The sequence below is a fragment of the Eretmochelys imbricata genome, chromosome 7, assembly GCF_965152235.1.
Source record: "Eretmochelys imbricata isolate rEreImb1 chromosome 7, rEreImb1.hap1, whole genome shotgun sequence".
Taxonomy (NCBI): domain Eukaryota; kingdom Metazoa; phylum Chordata; order Testudines; family Cheloniidae; genus Eretmochelys; species Eretmochelys imbricata.
The window spans coordinates 20,806,010-20,822,768 of record NC_135578.1 but is presented as its reverse complement, the minus strand read 5'-3'; the positions used below and the strand labels follow the sequence as shown (position 1 = coordinate 20,822,768).

Below are 16,759 nucleotides of genomic sequence, written 5' to 3'. Positions count from 1 at the left end.
ATGGTCTAGATGAAATTACTATGAGGTGGATATGCAACTGCTTGAAAGACCCTACTCAAAAAGTAGTTACCAATGGTTCACTGTCAAGCTGAAAGGACATATCAAGTGGGGACCTGCAGGGGTTTGTCTTGGGCCTGGTACTGTTCCATATTTTCATTAATGGCTTGGTTGATGGAGAGGAGAGTATGCTTATAAAATCTGTGGATAACACCAGGCTGGGAGAGGTTGCAAGCACTTTAGAGGACAGGATTAGAATTCAAGATGATCTTGATAAATTGGAGAATTGGTCCAAAATAAATATGATAAAATTCAATGAAGACAAGTGCCAAGTGCTACATGTAGGAAGGAAAATTAAAATGCACAAATACAAAATAGTAAATAACTAGCTAGGCGGCAGTACTGCAGAAAAAGATCTGGGGGTTGTAGTGCATCACAAATTGAATGTCAACTGTGCAATGCTGCTCAGAAAAAGACAAATGTCATTCTGTTCGGTATTAGCAGGAGTGTTGTATGTAAGATATGGCAGGTAATTTTCCACTCTACTCGGCACTGGTGAGGCCTCAATTGGAGTACTATGTTCAGTTTTAGCCACCAAACTTTAAGAAAGAAATAAAGCAATTGGAGAGAGACCAAGGAAAAGCAACAAAAATGATAAGAGGTTTAGACAACATGACCTATGAAGAAAGGTTGAAAGAACTGGCCCTGTTTAGTCAAAACAAGAGATGGCTGAGGTGGAACATAAGTCTTCAAATATGTAAAAGGTTGGTGGTGATCAATTGTTGCTAAGTCCACTAAGGGTAAGACAAGAAGAATCAGCTTAGTTTGTAGCAAAGGAGATTTAAGTTTGATATTAGGAAAAACTTTCTAACTATAAGGATAGTTTAGGCTTGGTAGGATTTGATTTGTACCGTTAATCATCTTTAAACATCAATTTCACACACACAGATAGATGAATCAATGAAAAAAAATCCTTCAGTAGTAATCAAACAGGGTCTCCGCTTCCCTGGAGGGCGCAGCCTCCCCTGTACCGAGCATCTGCAGGGATATGGTAAACTGGGCCCCTCAGCTGTACAGGGAGCCCCCTGAAAACCCCACTTTCACTGGCCCCATAGCTGCACCAGCATCCCCCTTTTGCCCCTCCTGTGAAACCATGAATATTTAAATTGTTTAAAAATAAAAATAAATATTGATATCTGTTGAAATTACCAAAAAAAAAAAAAATCAAATTCTGCCAAGCCTAAGGATAGTTAAGCACTGGAACAGGTGACCTAAGGAGGTTTGTAATCCCTGTCATTTGAGGTTTTTAATAAAAGATTAGACAAACACCTGTCAGGGATAGTCTAGATATACTTTGTCCTTCCTCAGCACAGAGGGATGGACTAGATGGCCTCCTCCCTTCCAGCCCTGCATTTCTATGATTCTATGATAGTGGTGAAAAACACTTCTTCTGCAGCACAGGAATTGTCTAACTGCTTATGCCTTTTGACATAATGTCAGGTATTTTCTACACAGATAGGCCAAAACTGAGAATCTGGACCATCTTCAAACACTGAGGAAATGTACATCTAGATCCAAATTTTGCAGCGTGGGGGTCATTTCTAGTATCTTCCAAGCTACCTCTGAAATAATATTTAATTTACAGTTCCAGATGAAATTTTCTTATCTCTAGTAATCTCTGGGCTATATCTGTTTACATACCTTTACGGTAGGGCAGATACTTTGGATTCCACAACAACCCAAATAAAGCTGAATAAATCTGCATTTGTGTTTATAATTTTCATGAGGTATTTTAATGCTTCAAGGAACCAGTTATAAGGACAATATAACACACCATTTTTTTCTTCCCACACTACTTCCACCATCCAGGAACTAAAATACTGTAAGACTACAACTTACATTTTTTATTCCCATACATTTAATGAAAATTACAATATGTAATATTTTAGACCCTACAAAATTACAATCTTGTATCCATCCCTTTTGGTTCTACAGTGGCAATAAACTCACAAATACTATGTGAATATCTGTACCGATATCATGGATGAAGCTGGTGCACCAACAAAGAGGTTCTGGCATGGTAAGGCTTTATAAATATGGAGCACATAAGAAGAATCAGTGGGCTGAAGGGTAGCAAATTTAGTGCAACTAAGATCTCTTTTAGTTACTTGCTAGCTATCTGCGGTTCACACCTAGGGTTCAGTCCTGCTCCCACTGAAATCAGTGGCAATACTTGGTTGTCTGAGTGCAATAAGATGTAGTAGATTGCAAGTGTACTCATTAACTGCAGGGCCCATCATGCAATGCCCTGTTTCTGCTCAGAGCAAGATGGAACACTGCATGCTCAGATCGATAACCTCTGTGGGCTTCTCCTTTGTACTGAAGATTAAAACTGCCACATTGTGGAACTCTGTGTGGGCTGTATTTGGCCCACAAGGTGCACGTTGCCATCCCTCATATGCAGTGGAATGTAAAACTTTCCAGCCTAAGACAGATTTTGTTTTGTTTCTAATTCTTTAACAAAATAGAACTTGAAATGAGATGGATTTAAGTGGGAGTTTTACAATGCATGAGCCAAGGCTAAAGGAATTTTCATTTCACTCAGGGCTTACATTAATCCCTGAACTTCTCTTCAGTGTTGAGAAAACCACCAGCTTAACTGCATGATGAACAGACCACTAGCCTAGTCACATGATAAACTAGATGAGACAAATCAGTGGAGAATATGCTATGGAGAGCAATCCTACATTGCTTGAGGGTGGATGGACTAGGTGAGCCAACAATGAGTCTTTTCCATAACTTCTATGATTCTCTGATCAACAGACCATTCTTACAGCCATGTGATGGGATGATGAAAATGATCCTGGTTTTTTAGAAACTTCTCAGATGTCAAGAATTATAAAGTTCTGGGACTTTTGCCACTGTATTCAGAGGAGCCAAGATTTATTTCAGCCCTTGGCTTATAACTAGGTTAAACAAATAAAAACAATAGATCTCTTGAAAAAAAGTGTAGGAACTTTATTTTAAAATGTTATGAAGATGCAAAGATGCCCTGTGTGTTTTATTCAGGAACTTGAAAATATGAACCAAGAGTGGTGAAGCTAATGTTGAAAGTACCAGGGAAAAGTGAAGATTTAATTATATAATTTATTACTAAGCATGTATGACATATACAGCAATTCCCAGATCGAAGGGTCTGGTCCTGCTGTCTTTAGTTAGGTGAGTAGTCCCACTGATGCCTGATCTTGTCATATGTCAGATCTATAATCCTGCTGTATCAGATGACTAAAGAAATTTCAGTTAGACAACGTGGATTAGTTATGTTCATCACCTCTCCAAATCTTTTTTGGTGTCTTATATAGTGCAGTTAAAAGATATTTGTTTGGCTTGTAGCAAAACTCACATTTTTCTTCAGATTTAATTCTTAACTGCAGTCCCAGCTAACATTATGGGCAGGTCTACACTACGGGATTAAGTCGACCTAAGTTAGACAACTCCAGCTACGTTAGTAATGTAGCTGGAGTCGACATAGCTTAGGTCGACTTATTGTGGTGTCTACACCATGCTGGGTTGATGGGAGAAACTCTCACGTCAACTTACCTTATGCTTCTCATTCGGGTGGAGTTGGGAGAGTGATCAGTGGTCAATTTAGCGAGTCTTCGCTAGACCCGCTAAATGGACCACCGGTGGATCGATTGCCGCAGCATCAATCCATGGTAAATGTAGACAAGCCCTAAAGACTATTCCCATGATAGGAGCAGCTTATTTCTGAAAGAAAAAAAGTCCATTGTCTTGTGTATGTTTCAGACCCTACATGATTGATCTCCAATAGACCCAATTTACTTATTTATAACCCTTCCCTGATTGATCAGTATAAAAAGTTTCACTTCCAAAGACAGGCCCTACCTAAACAGCGAAATACCCTTTGAGTGTGATGTGCAATGCAGATGCTGACATAAGCATTTGCATTAATTTCTGCTTTTCTTCATTTCTTCCCAGGAAACTGTGCACTCTCCTAAAATTGTCACAAAAAAGCAGTACACTCAGGTTTTCTTACCCTTCATCTGAAATGGCTGTTGTTAATTCACTAGGCTGCTGTAGGCGGCAACAGTAGCTAACACAGACTGTGCCATAGTCATTTCATTTTGCTTGACTTGTTTCTTTGGCAGAATAAGAGAACTGTTGTGAGTGGGAAGAGAGGAGATTGTGCGCTGAGAGGAAAGGAAGTTGTATGTTTGCATCCATCTGTGCAAGTATTTCAACATAGCTTTTTGCAGCATGCTGTCCCCTTACAGCAGGGGTTTTCAAGCTGGGGATCAGGATCCTTCAGGGGATCGCAAAGTTATTACATGGGGGGTTGCGAGCTGTCAGCCTCCACCCCAAAACCCCCTTTGCATCCAGCATTTATAATGGTGTTAAATATATTTAAAAGTGTTTTTAATTTATAAGTGGGGGTTTCACTCAGAGGCTACCTATGTGAAAGGGGTCACCAGTACAAAAGTTTGAGAACCACTGCCTTACAGTAAATGCAACGACATGCAGAATGTAGGATGCAATGGCTAGACATGGGTGATGCTCAAAATGCCTTGAAGTTCCAGAGTGATAATCAAGTTTTGGGTTCTTATCTGGGCATCTTCAGTCTTGACATAGGGCAGGGAATATTGTCTGAAAAGGTGTTTTTGAGTGATTTCCAACATTTCCTACTCTTGAGGATAACTCTTCTTTCAAAAATCCACTTAATTATGTATAAGAACAAATGTATTCTCAAAATTACTCTAGCTGTTATTTAAAATTATTATTTACTGTAGTACTGAACACTTAAATGGCAGTGTCCAGTGTTGTGTCCCAGACTACTGGGAATTCCTAATTTTAAAATTTGATCGCATTGGTTTGTAGTTAGGAGTATTGTTAATCCTATTTGTATGGCATTGGTCTCCATCAGTGCTTCCTGAACTCCCAAAGTCCTGTCCCAGCATGCACTGGAGCAAGTGTAAACCAGGATGGGTATTCAGGAGGGACACTCTCTAGTTGTTACAAAGTCCTGAGGTAGCATCTTGACCCCTCTAAAGTCAATGAGGCTAAGATTTCACTCCAGTCAGGAATCCCCAGATGATTACATTTTACATCTTCAAAGCACCTTGCAAACATTAACTAACCCTCACAAGCTCTTTTCAAATAGACAGGAATTCCCAGAACCAGTCCTAGATATTTTGGCAACAGGCAGATTAGAGGTACAGAAATGAAATGCAGAGGTTAAGTGATTTACCCAAGGCCACAACTGGAGGAACTATATGAACCAGGATTAGGATTAGCCAGACATTCCTTGTATTCAGTCCTATTCTCAGACCACTGAACCATGCATTTTTCTGTTATTGTTATTATTTGTATTCTGGTAGCACCTGGAAGCCCCAGTTGAGATCAGGATCCGATTGTGCTAGACTTTATGTTAATACCTAGTAGGAAGCAATCCCAGTGTTTCTGTTTCTAGTCCATCCTGAATTCAGGAAGTAAATGGAGATGTGTAATAGGTTCCTTATAACATTCCATTATAACAGGTGCTCTGGAAACAACTGACTGCTTGGGGATCTAAGGGGCAAAGGCCCAGAGGTGCCAGTACACTGGGGGCTTGTTTGTGTCCTACAAAAAAATGCCAACAGTCACATCTCTGCGCATAACTTTTAAATAACTGTGCTTCTGCCTCTCTTTCTAACTTGAAGGAGGCAGAAATCAGGACATGTGGCTTTGCTGCTTACATCCCTGCCTGTCAAGAGAAGCAGGCAAGGAAGAAAATAACTTTCCTCACTTGAAATCCTTTTCATGTGATGTTTATAAGGTCTCTGTAAGTGAAAACCTTTGCCATAAAGGAGAGGCATCCAATACTGGCTAGTGCTAGAGGCAGGATGTCAGACTAAATCAGCCTCTCCTCCCCTATTTTTACTATGGTGGTGGTAGCAATGATAATGGAAAAGGGAAATAATGATATTCACATATTGTCCAGCATAACCCGTATATGCCCTAGGCAAGAGGGTGAACACAATTCTTTAGGACTAAATTAGACTGGACAGTGGTCTAATCTGAGATGGAAAATCCTATGATTATTTAAAAAAATTCTGCCATCTCTGACTCCATAAGAAGTGTTATTCTCTAATCTTGTGTAGGGGGCCAGAAGCTTCAAGGCGACCTTGCTGAACAAAGACCACCAGCTGAAAGAATAACACCCATTTACCTGCAGTGTTGAACTAGACTCTTCAGAGAGAGAGAGAAGGTGAGCACATCAGCCTACTCCAAAATAATATAGGATGTACATGATAATAGACAACTTTTTTTCCCTTATAGCTATCAGGCAGGGTGCCCACTAAATTCTAATGTTATTACCATCTGATAAAGTGAACTGCTTGCAAAAGGGTTGCAGTCCACTTAATCGATTCATAGATTATAAACCCAGAAGGGACTATTGTAATCATCATGCATAATATGAGCCAGAAGTCTTCCCTGTATTAATTCCTGTTTGAAATAGGGCATATTTTTAGGAAAATATCCAATTTTGATTTAAAAATTTCTAGTAATGAAGAATCCATCACAACACTTGGTATATTGTTCCAATGGTTAATCACCCTCACTGTTAAAAATCTTCACCTTAGTTCTAGTCTGAATTCTCTAATTTTGACTGGTAGCCACCACTAGATCTTATTATACCTTTGTCTGCCAGATTGAAGAGCCCTTTATTATCAAATTTCTGTTCCCATGTAGGTACTTACAGCCATGGTGTAGCTAGGAGTGGACATTTGGGTGGGCCCCCATTTATAGTGGCTAGGCCATGACCAAAGGTCTGATGTCACAGAAAGCACATGAGCCATGAGGGCCCTAAATCACTGCTCCACCAGGCAGCCCCCCAGCAGTGTGCCAGCCCCACGGTCCCTTTGTGGCTCTCCTTCCACCATGGGTTATTCACACCAAGACCCACAGATCCATGCAGGAGCCACCCCACTCTATGGCCCCCTTACCTGGTACAGGCTAGTAGGGGAAGGAAGGAACTGCTGGTCTGAGGGTCCCAGGATTGGAACCTGGTTTAGCGGGCCGGCCTGGGATCCCCTATGAACTACTGCACGAGTAGTGCAGTCAGCACCATGGAGATAGAGACTGCCTGAGACTTTGAGGAAGAAGATTTTGATAAGACCCCAGAAGGGGAGAATGATAGTGATTTGGCCGGAGGGCTGAGCCATGAAGAAGAGGCACTGCAGCCAGAGCTGTCCTTACCCATACACAAACTACACGGCTGTGTAGGGCACCAGGAAATTTGGTGCCTCAAATTTCCTGGTGCCCTACGCAGCTGCATTCTGCTCCAGCGGCCAGCCCGATCCCCTGGTGACCTCAGCTGGCCAGGAAAGCTGCCCCCACTCCTGCCCCTACTGCACCCCTTCGCCAAAGCCCTGGCCCCTGCTCCGCCCCTGCTCTGCCTCTTCCCACCCTTGCTCCGCCCCAGCCCCACCTTTACTCCACCCCTTCCCCTGAGCTATGTCCTGGGGGATTGCAGCAGGAGTTGGGCGCAGCCTGCACTCACGGAGCGGCAGGAAGTGGGGCGACCCGGCTCCCGCCCGCTCCACACCGCCGATGAGTGCTGGGGGGCAGTTCTCCTGTACCCCCCAAGTCTGAGAGCCAGGGGAGCAGAGAGGAGCAGGCCGGGAAGTTGTCCACTTCCCACCACACCGTGAGTGCGACCCGGCCCCAACCCACTTCACTCCACCGGCTCGTGATGGGGGGCAGTTTCCCCTTACACCCCAAGCCTGCTGATGCCCCCAATAGACCTTGGGTGCAGCTTCCCGCTCCCCACAGAGGCCTGGGGACACGCTCCCCGCCTCCGCCCACAAGGGGGTGTTGCGTAGGGCACCAAAATGTCTAGGGATGGCCCTGACTGCAGCTCCTATCCAGAGAGAGAGGGGCCACAGAGTGAATGACTGAGGCAATGGACTGAGTGACTTCAGGAGAGGACATGGACAGTGGCAAGCTAATTCCCCAGATGACCAAGAGGAGGTGCTGTTGAGCAGTGAGTAGCATGCACCCCATGACAACCCCCTTGTATTGGAGTGCAAGAACTGGCCCCCTCCCCCCAAAACACTGGGTGCTCCCTTATAACAGTGCCCAGCCACACCACCAGTGTGGACCCAGAAGCCGCACATAGACACTTCTCCTTTGCCCCAATGGAGTAACTGCTTCCTGCTGGCTGTACCATGCTTTGCAGACCCAGAGAGAACCTCAGTCAGTGTACAACCTAGCACATTGGCTGGCAGATCAAAGCAGACACCAGGGTCCAATCCTGCTAGCTCATCCCTTGGAGGTGTCATGTTATTGCCACGACTATGCTGGGCCCAAGAAATGCAGACCATGGCTTTCCAGCCCCTTGCGGGGGGTCATGATCCCAGGCTGGTTTGACTTTTAACTCCATCAGCTGATGTGGGCGTGTGGGGGGCACAGGCCGCAAGGGAGAGCAAGCCCCAGATTCCCTTCCATTGACAGGCAGGAAGGGCATGGCACTGCACTCGGTCACCAGTATGCTGTGGTTCTGCGTCATGAGCCAGATTGTCAGGGCTAGACAGGGTGCGATTACAGAGCACCCAGTCTCAGCACCCCAACAACCTACCCCTCGCACTGGATGGGGGTGCATGGTCACAGCCCCATGAGAGCTTGAGATGTCTTGGGCTGTCTCCTTCCACATCCACAGCAGCCTCAGTGACACCAGGGGAAATTGAGGCCAAGAGAAAGGACGTGGCCCAGCCCCAGCACATGCAGCCAGCCAGCAACAGAGGAGGGAATGGAACCCAAGAGTCCTAACGACCTTGCTATCTCTCTAAGAAGGCCAGAGAATCCTTTACTCGGACCCAGAACTGGCACATACAGCAGCTGGGCTGCTGGCATGAACCTCCCTGAGATAGGCATCTCCCGACTTGTGTGTCCTGACGACGAGGAGCGCTCACATGGCTAGGAGGGGGTGTCATCAGCATGGCAGGAGCCCTCAGCCCCAAGGGAGGGAGCTTCTGTCAGTACAGGGAAGAGAGTGATGGAGTCTGAACTAGTGAGGCCAGCCACAAGCCCCAGTGCTGAACTGGGCATGGGGCAAGGCCCTGACAGCACTGGGGGCATCTGGATCCTGGTCCAATGCCCCCAGTCCTGGGCTCATTACACCCCTCTGCCTCAAGAGAAGCTGGATCCCATTCCAAAAAAGCCACTGAGCTGGGCTGGGAGCTAGTGGGAAAGGGCTGTGACTCACTCCAGGCATGCAGCCAGACCACGGCAAGGGCAGGAACACAGCCCAGAAGCCCCATAGCCCAATCCCTAACCACAGGCTGTTGGGAAGCATCACTGGCCAGACAAGGCCTGCTCCCGTAGTATCAAGGTCAGCAGAGCCCAGGGACGAGGGTATGCACAGCGCTCTGTCCAAGGGGACTTGCCTGGAAGGGCCAGCAGGACACAGCACTAGTGGGGCCAAGGAAGGGCTGGCTCCCCTGCTGGATGGCACTTTCTCAGCTGGCATTCATACAGGTTCAGATGTTGGTGGGCTAATTGGTTAGGCCCTGGCCATGCCCCTGACTTATAGACTCTGCTCAAGTCACCCGTTAACTTCCTCTTTGATAAGCTGAGTAGATTGAACTCCTTGATTCTCTCACTATAAAGTATGTTTTCAAATCCTTCAATTGTTCTCGTGGCAATTTTTCAACACCCTTCTTGAATTGTGGGCACCTGAACTGGACACAGTATTCCAGTAGTGATCGTATCAGTGCCAAATACAGAGGTTATTTAACCTCTCTACTCCTCCTCAGTGTTCCTTTGTTTATCCATCCATAGGTTGCATTAGGCCTTTTAGCCACAGCATCTCACTGGGAGCTGCTCTTGTTCAACTGTCTAGCCATCATGACTCCCCAAGTCTTTTTCTGGAGTCATTGCTTCCCAAGGTTGAGTCCCGCTCCTGTAAATATGGCCTGCATTCTTAGCATTTATCCTTTGGGGATCTGAGTTTGTTTTGTACTACTTTGCATGCCCTTGTGAATTTCCCAGTTGCTGTTTATTTTCTGCCAGCCTCTGTGCTTGTCAATCCCTGGTGACTGGTATTGTGGGTAATGTTCACAGCCATGGGGCATGGGCTATTTTGTTTTGGGTGTTATCTCAACCAGCTGAAATATGTCAGAATAGCACCCAGCCCTTCACACGCACACACCACCCACTCTCCCCGTCGGAAAAACATAGTGGATAACCTCAGGACAGAGGCCAAGGAATGAAAGAGTCACTCAGGCCTACTTGTGCTCTCTCCAGGTATGGTGGAGGTATACGAATGGGGCCATGTGCATAGGAAACTTGCACTACCGCTGCCTCTGTCTGTCTGCTTGGTGAATAAACAAAGGGCTTTAGGGTGTAGCACTGAGACTACCATGAGGAATGCGTATGGGTGCTAGGTTTGTATCATTTTTGGTGGTGCCCAGAACGGGTCCAAGCTGAATGGACTGGGCTGGGAGCTAGCGCCCCGGTCCCCGTTCTTTGTGGGGGGAGGTGCCACGCTTCAGGGAGATGCGGGATCCAGGGCAGCCTGGGGATTTAGCAGGGGTCCTGGCGCTGGCAGCAGTGAGTGACTCAGCCCCAACCCTCCCCACTCCGCTCTGCTCCACCCTGCCGGCTCCCTGTGTTTCTCAGGGAAGGGTGCGGGAACTGGAAAGAGGCAGGGCAGGGGCTTGAGGGAAGGGGTGGAATGGGGATGGGGTGGGGGTGTAGCAGGGACAGGAAGATGCAGGGCGGAGCTGCTGCTGTGGCCAAGCCCCCCCTAACCCCTCAGACCACCCTGGACTCCGCGTCCCCTTGAAACACCGGGCCCCCAAAGCACGGGGCCCGGGGCGGTTGCCCCAGTCCATCCTGTGGACGGGATGGCTCTGAAAATATAAGCCCCAACATTGGTGGAGCTGGGCCCATGTTCCTGAATATTGGTGGAGCACCATGGGCCCAAATAACTCGCTGCCTACATGAATGCTTTATAAATGCTGATGGATGGACTGGTGAAGGGATAGGAAGATAAATGGACTGGTGCCTCTCCCCAGCACTAAATTCTTGTACAGATTGAAAAATGAAAAGTAATTACCACTCAGATCAAATTCTTTCAAAAGTCAAACCTGGCTAGCCCAACAGCGGATATTTGTTTTTAGGGTTGGTCTTTGTGGTTTTTATTAGCAATGCATTGTTCCCCAGGGTCAGGAGCAGGAAGGGAGGAAGAAAGGAAGAACAGCAGATCTTCTTGAGCTTCCACTGTTAAAACAAACTATGTAAAACCTACGGGGGAGCACTTAATTCCAAGAACATGAACATTGTCAGCACGGTGTCTTCAATAAGTTCCTCCTTGCTTTGAAGAATGCATTAGCCACTGGTTTTAATTATTTATTGGCCTGCTGGGCCACCCTACTGTAATAAAGCTGTGGCATTAGGATGTGATGTGATATGTTTAGGTAGAGAGCGCCTTATGTCTCCGGTGACGGATATGATGATGCTGAGTTTCTTCCTCTTTCAGAGTTTGAGGCAAACAAGTTTCAGAGGGGTAGCCGTGTTAGTCTGTATCAGCAAAAACAATGAGGAGTCCTTGTGACACCTTAGAAACTAACCAGTTTATTTGGCCATAAGCTTCCGTGGGCTATAACCCACTTCATCAGATACATCTGAGGCAAACAAGTTGAGTTAATCTTGGGCAGGTGGTGACTGTTTTTATTCGTAATCGTGAAGTTTACACACTGAGGTTTATGGGCCCAATCCATCCGAGGTATCACTCAATTAACAAACACAGTGGAGAGGGCAGGATTTGGGCAATAATTATTTGGGCAATAATATTAGCACTAATAGCATCCCTGGACTTTGGGAGGCTTTTTTATCAGCCATTCCCCAGGTACTCATTTGGGGCTTCTCTGTTTGGGTCTGTCTCCTTCAGACAGAGCGCAACTGCCGCAGCTGTCTCTAGTTGGAGTTGTGAGACCTCAGCACCTCAGGTTTCTCAAGCTGGGCAGCCAAAATCAGAGTTTTAAAGAAATTGGGCCTCGTTGTCTTGTCAAAGGCCACACAACAAACGAGCGGGAGAGCCAGGAGTAGGACCCAGAAGTCTCAGTTTCACTACCTGTAAAGTGGCGCGAATACTTCCCGAGCTCCCCCTGAGGTTGGGAGCCTGGCTCAATGTTTGCGAAACACCTCGAGGTCCTCACCTGAAATGCCACGACACAAAAGCGGACTGATTATTACTTGTATTATTATGTCTAAGCCCCATTGATCTATATAGCCATAATTTAGTCATCATCCAACCAATTACAAATATGGTGTACATAACACCCACCAAAAAGCCTTGGTCATGGTGGTTGGAAAACCCCTTTGTGGGACAGAAAGTGTTTAAATGTTTAGAATATTTTGGTTCTGAGCTGTTGCTCTGAAGAGTCCTGCGCGGGCTCGTTTCCAGGCAGAAATAAACAAAACCTTTTTGAAGATGGCTTTATGGATGGATGAGAATAATAGAGGATGAATGGCAGGGAATTCCTGTGTGATATGAAATGCAAGCTGTAAATAAGAAGCAAAGGCATGTTCAGTTGCAGGTCTTCATCCTACCTACATAGCACAATGTGCATGGAAGAATGTATTGAGAAAGCATGGCCTGGGTTTCCAATACTTCATTCACTAGATGGCAATGTTGCACAAAGTTCGAAAGTGAGGTCTAAATTGTGCTCCCACTGATATCAGTGAGTTTTGCTACTGATTTTAATAGGAGCAGAAGAGAGCCCCTTATGTATATCTGCTTCTCTGTTCCTGTGGATCAGCTATATAACTGAATGGGGCAGCCATCAGGTAAAGACTGGGGCTATGTCAGCTGTGTAATGTTCAGCTACAGCCATGGGACTGGATTATTCTTGATTCCATGGCATATGGGTGAATATGCCTACAGGAGGCAGTTAGAGAGGATAGGGTTTAAACAGTACCCTGACAACTGCTGCGGCAACTTGTGATACACTGTACTATAATGGCTTGTGTAATGTTCCGTGGCCTCCCACACACAGACACAGCTGGAATTCATGATCTGCAGTTCCAAAAACACAAACCGTTACTCTGTGTGAGTGGGAAATGATGAATACTTCCGCAGGTATAACATTCCAGGGTATTAGAGAAGAGTGGTGCACACACAATGGGTGTCAGATGGCCAGAATTAAAACATAGAAGTTCCTGACACCCAATCCAATATTGAGACAGAAAGACTGATGAATTTTGCCTTTTTCCCCTGTCGTCTCAATTCCCTTTCCCTTTAGTTCAATGCATCCACCTCTTCTGGACATGGGAATGGGTGACCGGGGATGGATCACTTGGTGATTTCCCGTTCTGTTCATTGTCTCTGAAGCACCTGGCATTGGCCACTGTTGGAAGACAGGATACTAGGCTAGATGGACCTTTGGTCTCACCCGTTATGGCTGTTTTTATGACAGAATTTGAAGATTTTCTATGGTAATGAATATTATAGAGAAGGCATATTAGGATCTTCTATTTTTCCTGTCCCATGCTGCAAGAACAAAGGGACATTCAATTAAATTGCAAGGTGGCAAATTCAAAACAGCTAAAAGAAAATACATGTCATCCAGCACATAATAAATTGTCATCTTAATTAGTGGAGGGTTTTAAATAAAGTTCTCAGTTACACTATAAAGCAAATGTTTTATAACTTTGTAAAGAAGCAGAACTGGGTAAAGATTTCAGTACTTTAGTCTGAGGGCCCTTTTCAAACCTGTTTTGGATATTTTAAAAAATTCTGAAATATGAAAAGATTTAAAAAATATATACACTGAATGACTGCAATTGCACGTACCAGTTGGGTAATCACTCGCATCCATGGCAAGTGCCCATGCAGATTACGCATTAACTTGCATTGCATGCACATTTTTGTGCTTGCAGTTTTAAAAGTGTGAGCCTCAAAAGCAAAACAAGACAGCCTCATCTGCATGCCGATATATATTTTTTTCTATCCATGACTAGTTTAGGTTGTTCATTATAATGGGATGGGTGCATGATCTGGAAAGCCACTGTGGCCGATGTAGTACCTTTTTAAGTGAGAGGACAGAGTGTCAAGGTGGCTTTGTAGAATGAATAGGGATCAGTAGTCTCCTACCCATGTTGATTCCTCTAATATCCATGTTAATGAGGCTTGTGTAAGGCAGGGCTGCTGCATGTGCGGGTGACTTCCACTTGCAGATGCAGACTTTCCAAGTGTCATGGGGTATGTCTATACTGCAGCGTCCCAGCCCAGGTAGACAGACTCAAGCTAGGACACTGCAAATAGCAACATGTACATTGCAGCTTGGGTTAGAGCTCAGGCTTTCAATCCTAGAGATTCAGATGGGCCACAACGTCCATACTGCTATCCTTAGCATGCTAGCTTGAGTCCCATTAATGCCAGTGTTAACCGGGCTTGGAGGCTCACTGCCAGCTGCAGTGTAGACATGCCCATAGGTTCGTGTTCCTTCTCTTTTCCCTTTCCTTTTTGGCCTTGTGCTCTGCCCCTTCCAGAGCCCAGCTATGCAGTGATATATTGCTCTGGGGAAAACAGTAGTTCAGTGTCAACTGAACGACTGCTAGTTTGGCACATTTCTTCTTCTTTTACAAATAAGAATTTGAGTAGTTGCTGTGTGGTTTGATGGGTTGGGCAGATCAGGGCCCTTCTGTCCTCACATCCTTCCCTGTGACCCATCCATTCTTCATGTCTTTCCCTGTGTCCCCACCTCTTCCTGCCACATTTCTTTGGATTCCTTTTCATCATTGTCTTGTTTCCCTGCGCCTCCCTGCTTATTCCCACCCATTTCCACTTCTAACAGGCTGGAGTCCTGTGGAAAAAATAGTAAGTGATTATATAATTAAAGACTGTATTGTCATGCTGTCACATTCTGGGGAGCAATCCAGACCAGTGAGGGGTTGTCAGATCCTGCTACGTTAGATGCCATGCAGTACAATTGATTTCAGGATCAGCGGAAAAGCCAGGAGAGAGGACAGGAAGAAGATAGGAGCAGAAAGGAGCACATAAGGGAGGGGAAGATAGAGTACAATCTCACATGTATCTAGCGTGACCAGACAGCAAATGTGAAACATTGCGAAAGGGGTGGGGAGTAATAGGAGCCCATATAAGAAAAAGACCCAAAAATCGGGACATCTGGTCATCCTACATGTACCAGGTTTGAGTCCTTACTGGTGCAGCAATGATGGTCGAGTGTGCTCAATGGAATTTCAAGATCTGGTGTCACGGCAACAATCCTTCCAATGCAGCTGCAGTGATGGTAAAATAAAGGTTCTTCTTTTATTGTCCCCCAAAGTCTCTTTTTAAGGGTCCCAAACAGGCAATGGGTGGGATAATTCATTCCCTCATTTCATCCACCAATTAGGCTTAATTTCTAACACACCAATATTGGTTCATTAATTTTCAATCCTCTATTCCTCTTGTTTACCACTCATAATCTTAACACAGTCCTTGAATGATATCAGTAAACCCTTTCTGTTTAAATGAATTCCGTCTTTCTGTCTCCTTCTCACATGTTTTCTTAAACAGTTTTATATAACAAATCATGTGAAAATTTGTGAACCTTAACCACTTTCCATCAATTAAATTAGACCTGCTATGCCCCAATTATTACAACAGGCCCCAGTATGTGGATGTTTATTAGACTGCCCCACTGTAAATATACGCTTGTCTCATGTACCAGCTCTCCATCATCTTTATTTTCTCTCTTTTTTTTCAACATCTTTCGTAAGCCCCACCTAGTGTTTACCAACTCCTGGTCTATTTGGTTAATTAGAAGCAATAATATGGTCCCTGCTAGCTGCTGATGTACAGGACTGTATTTATAAACCAGTTTCCATATTAGTTTGACATCAGGAAAACTTTGCTGTTTAATATTTAAACAAAACCTTTCATGCAGAAGCATGGGGATGGGCTAGATAATCTAACAGATCTCTCACCTTCAATTTCTATAATGCATTAACAGTAAAATTCTTTTCAGAGCAGCAGCCGTGTTAGTCTGTATTCGCAAAAAGAAAAGGAGTACTTGTGGCACCTTAGAGACTAACAAATTTATTTGAGCATAAGCTTTCGTGAGCTACAGCTCACGAAGCTGTAGCTCACGAAAGCTTATGCTCAAATAAATTTGTTAGTCTCTAAGGTGCCACAAGTACTCCTTTTCTTTTTAGTAAAATTCTTATTATTAAGCCACCTTTAAAGTGGGACAGAAAATGATTTTCAAGCTCTTAACAGGCACAGACTCACAGATGTTGCCCATTTCCTCTGTCTGATGGACTCAGCTTTCATCCGTTAGGTGCCACAGATGTTACAGGCTCAGATGCTCCAGTTCTAAAGGCAGATAATCAGCTTCTTGTTTGCTTTTATGAAAAAGATTGTTTATTATCTAGAGTCAGGCCTAGAATCCACCCTGTGCGACATTTTGTATCTTCCCTTTGTTCCATGACCACAAACAACCCTGAAATTGTGATTCACGCTCAACATATTGCTTGTCACATTGATGTTTTCCGACAGCATCCCAGAGCCATCGCCTACAGAAGCTGGAATTAGTCACTGATCCTGTGCTGTAATGCATCAAGTTGTATTCATTTCTGTTTTCACTTGATCCTTGTGTGTTCACAATGTCATGTGTTGTCCAGGATTAAAGGAACATGCTACCAGCTAGAGTTTGGGCCCAAGGTTTAGTCTCTTTAACAAAAGTGTTTTACA

At 44.9% G+C, this 16,759-nt stretch overlaps 1 protein-coding gene across 1 annotated transcript in view; it reads left to right on the top strand.

The window, feature by feature from the left end:
* Positions 1–437: 437 nt before the first annotated feature.
* The window catches only part of LOC144267781 (uncharacterized), a 29,568-nt gene continuing 13,246 nt past the window's right edge, over positions 438–16,759 (top strand). The window contains exons 1-2 of the mRNA XM_077822062.1: positions 438–2,077; positions 6,156–6,262. The gene's annotated coding sequence lies outside the window, so the exon portion shown is untranslated. The remainder of the gene's footprint in view (positions 2,078–6,155; positions 6,263–16,759) is intronic.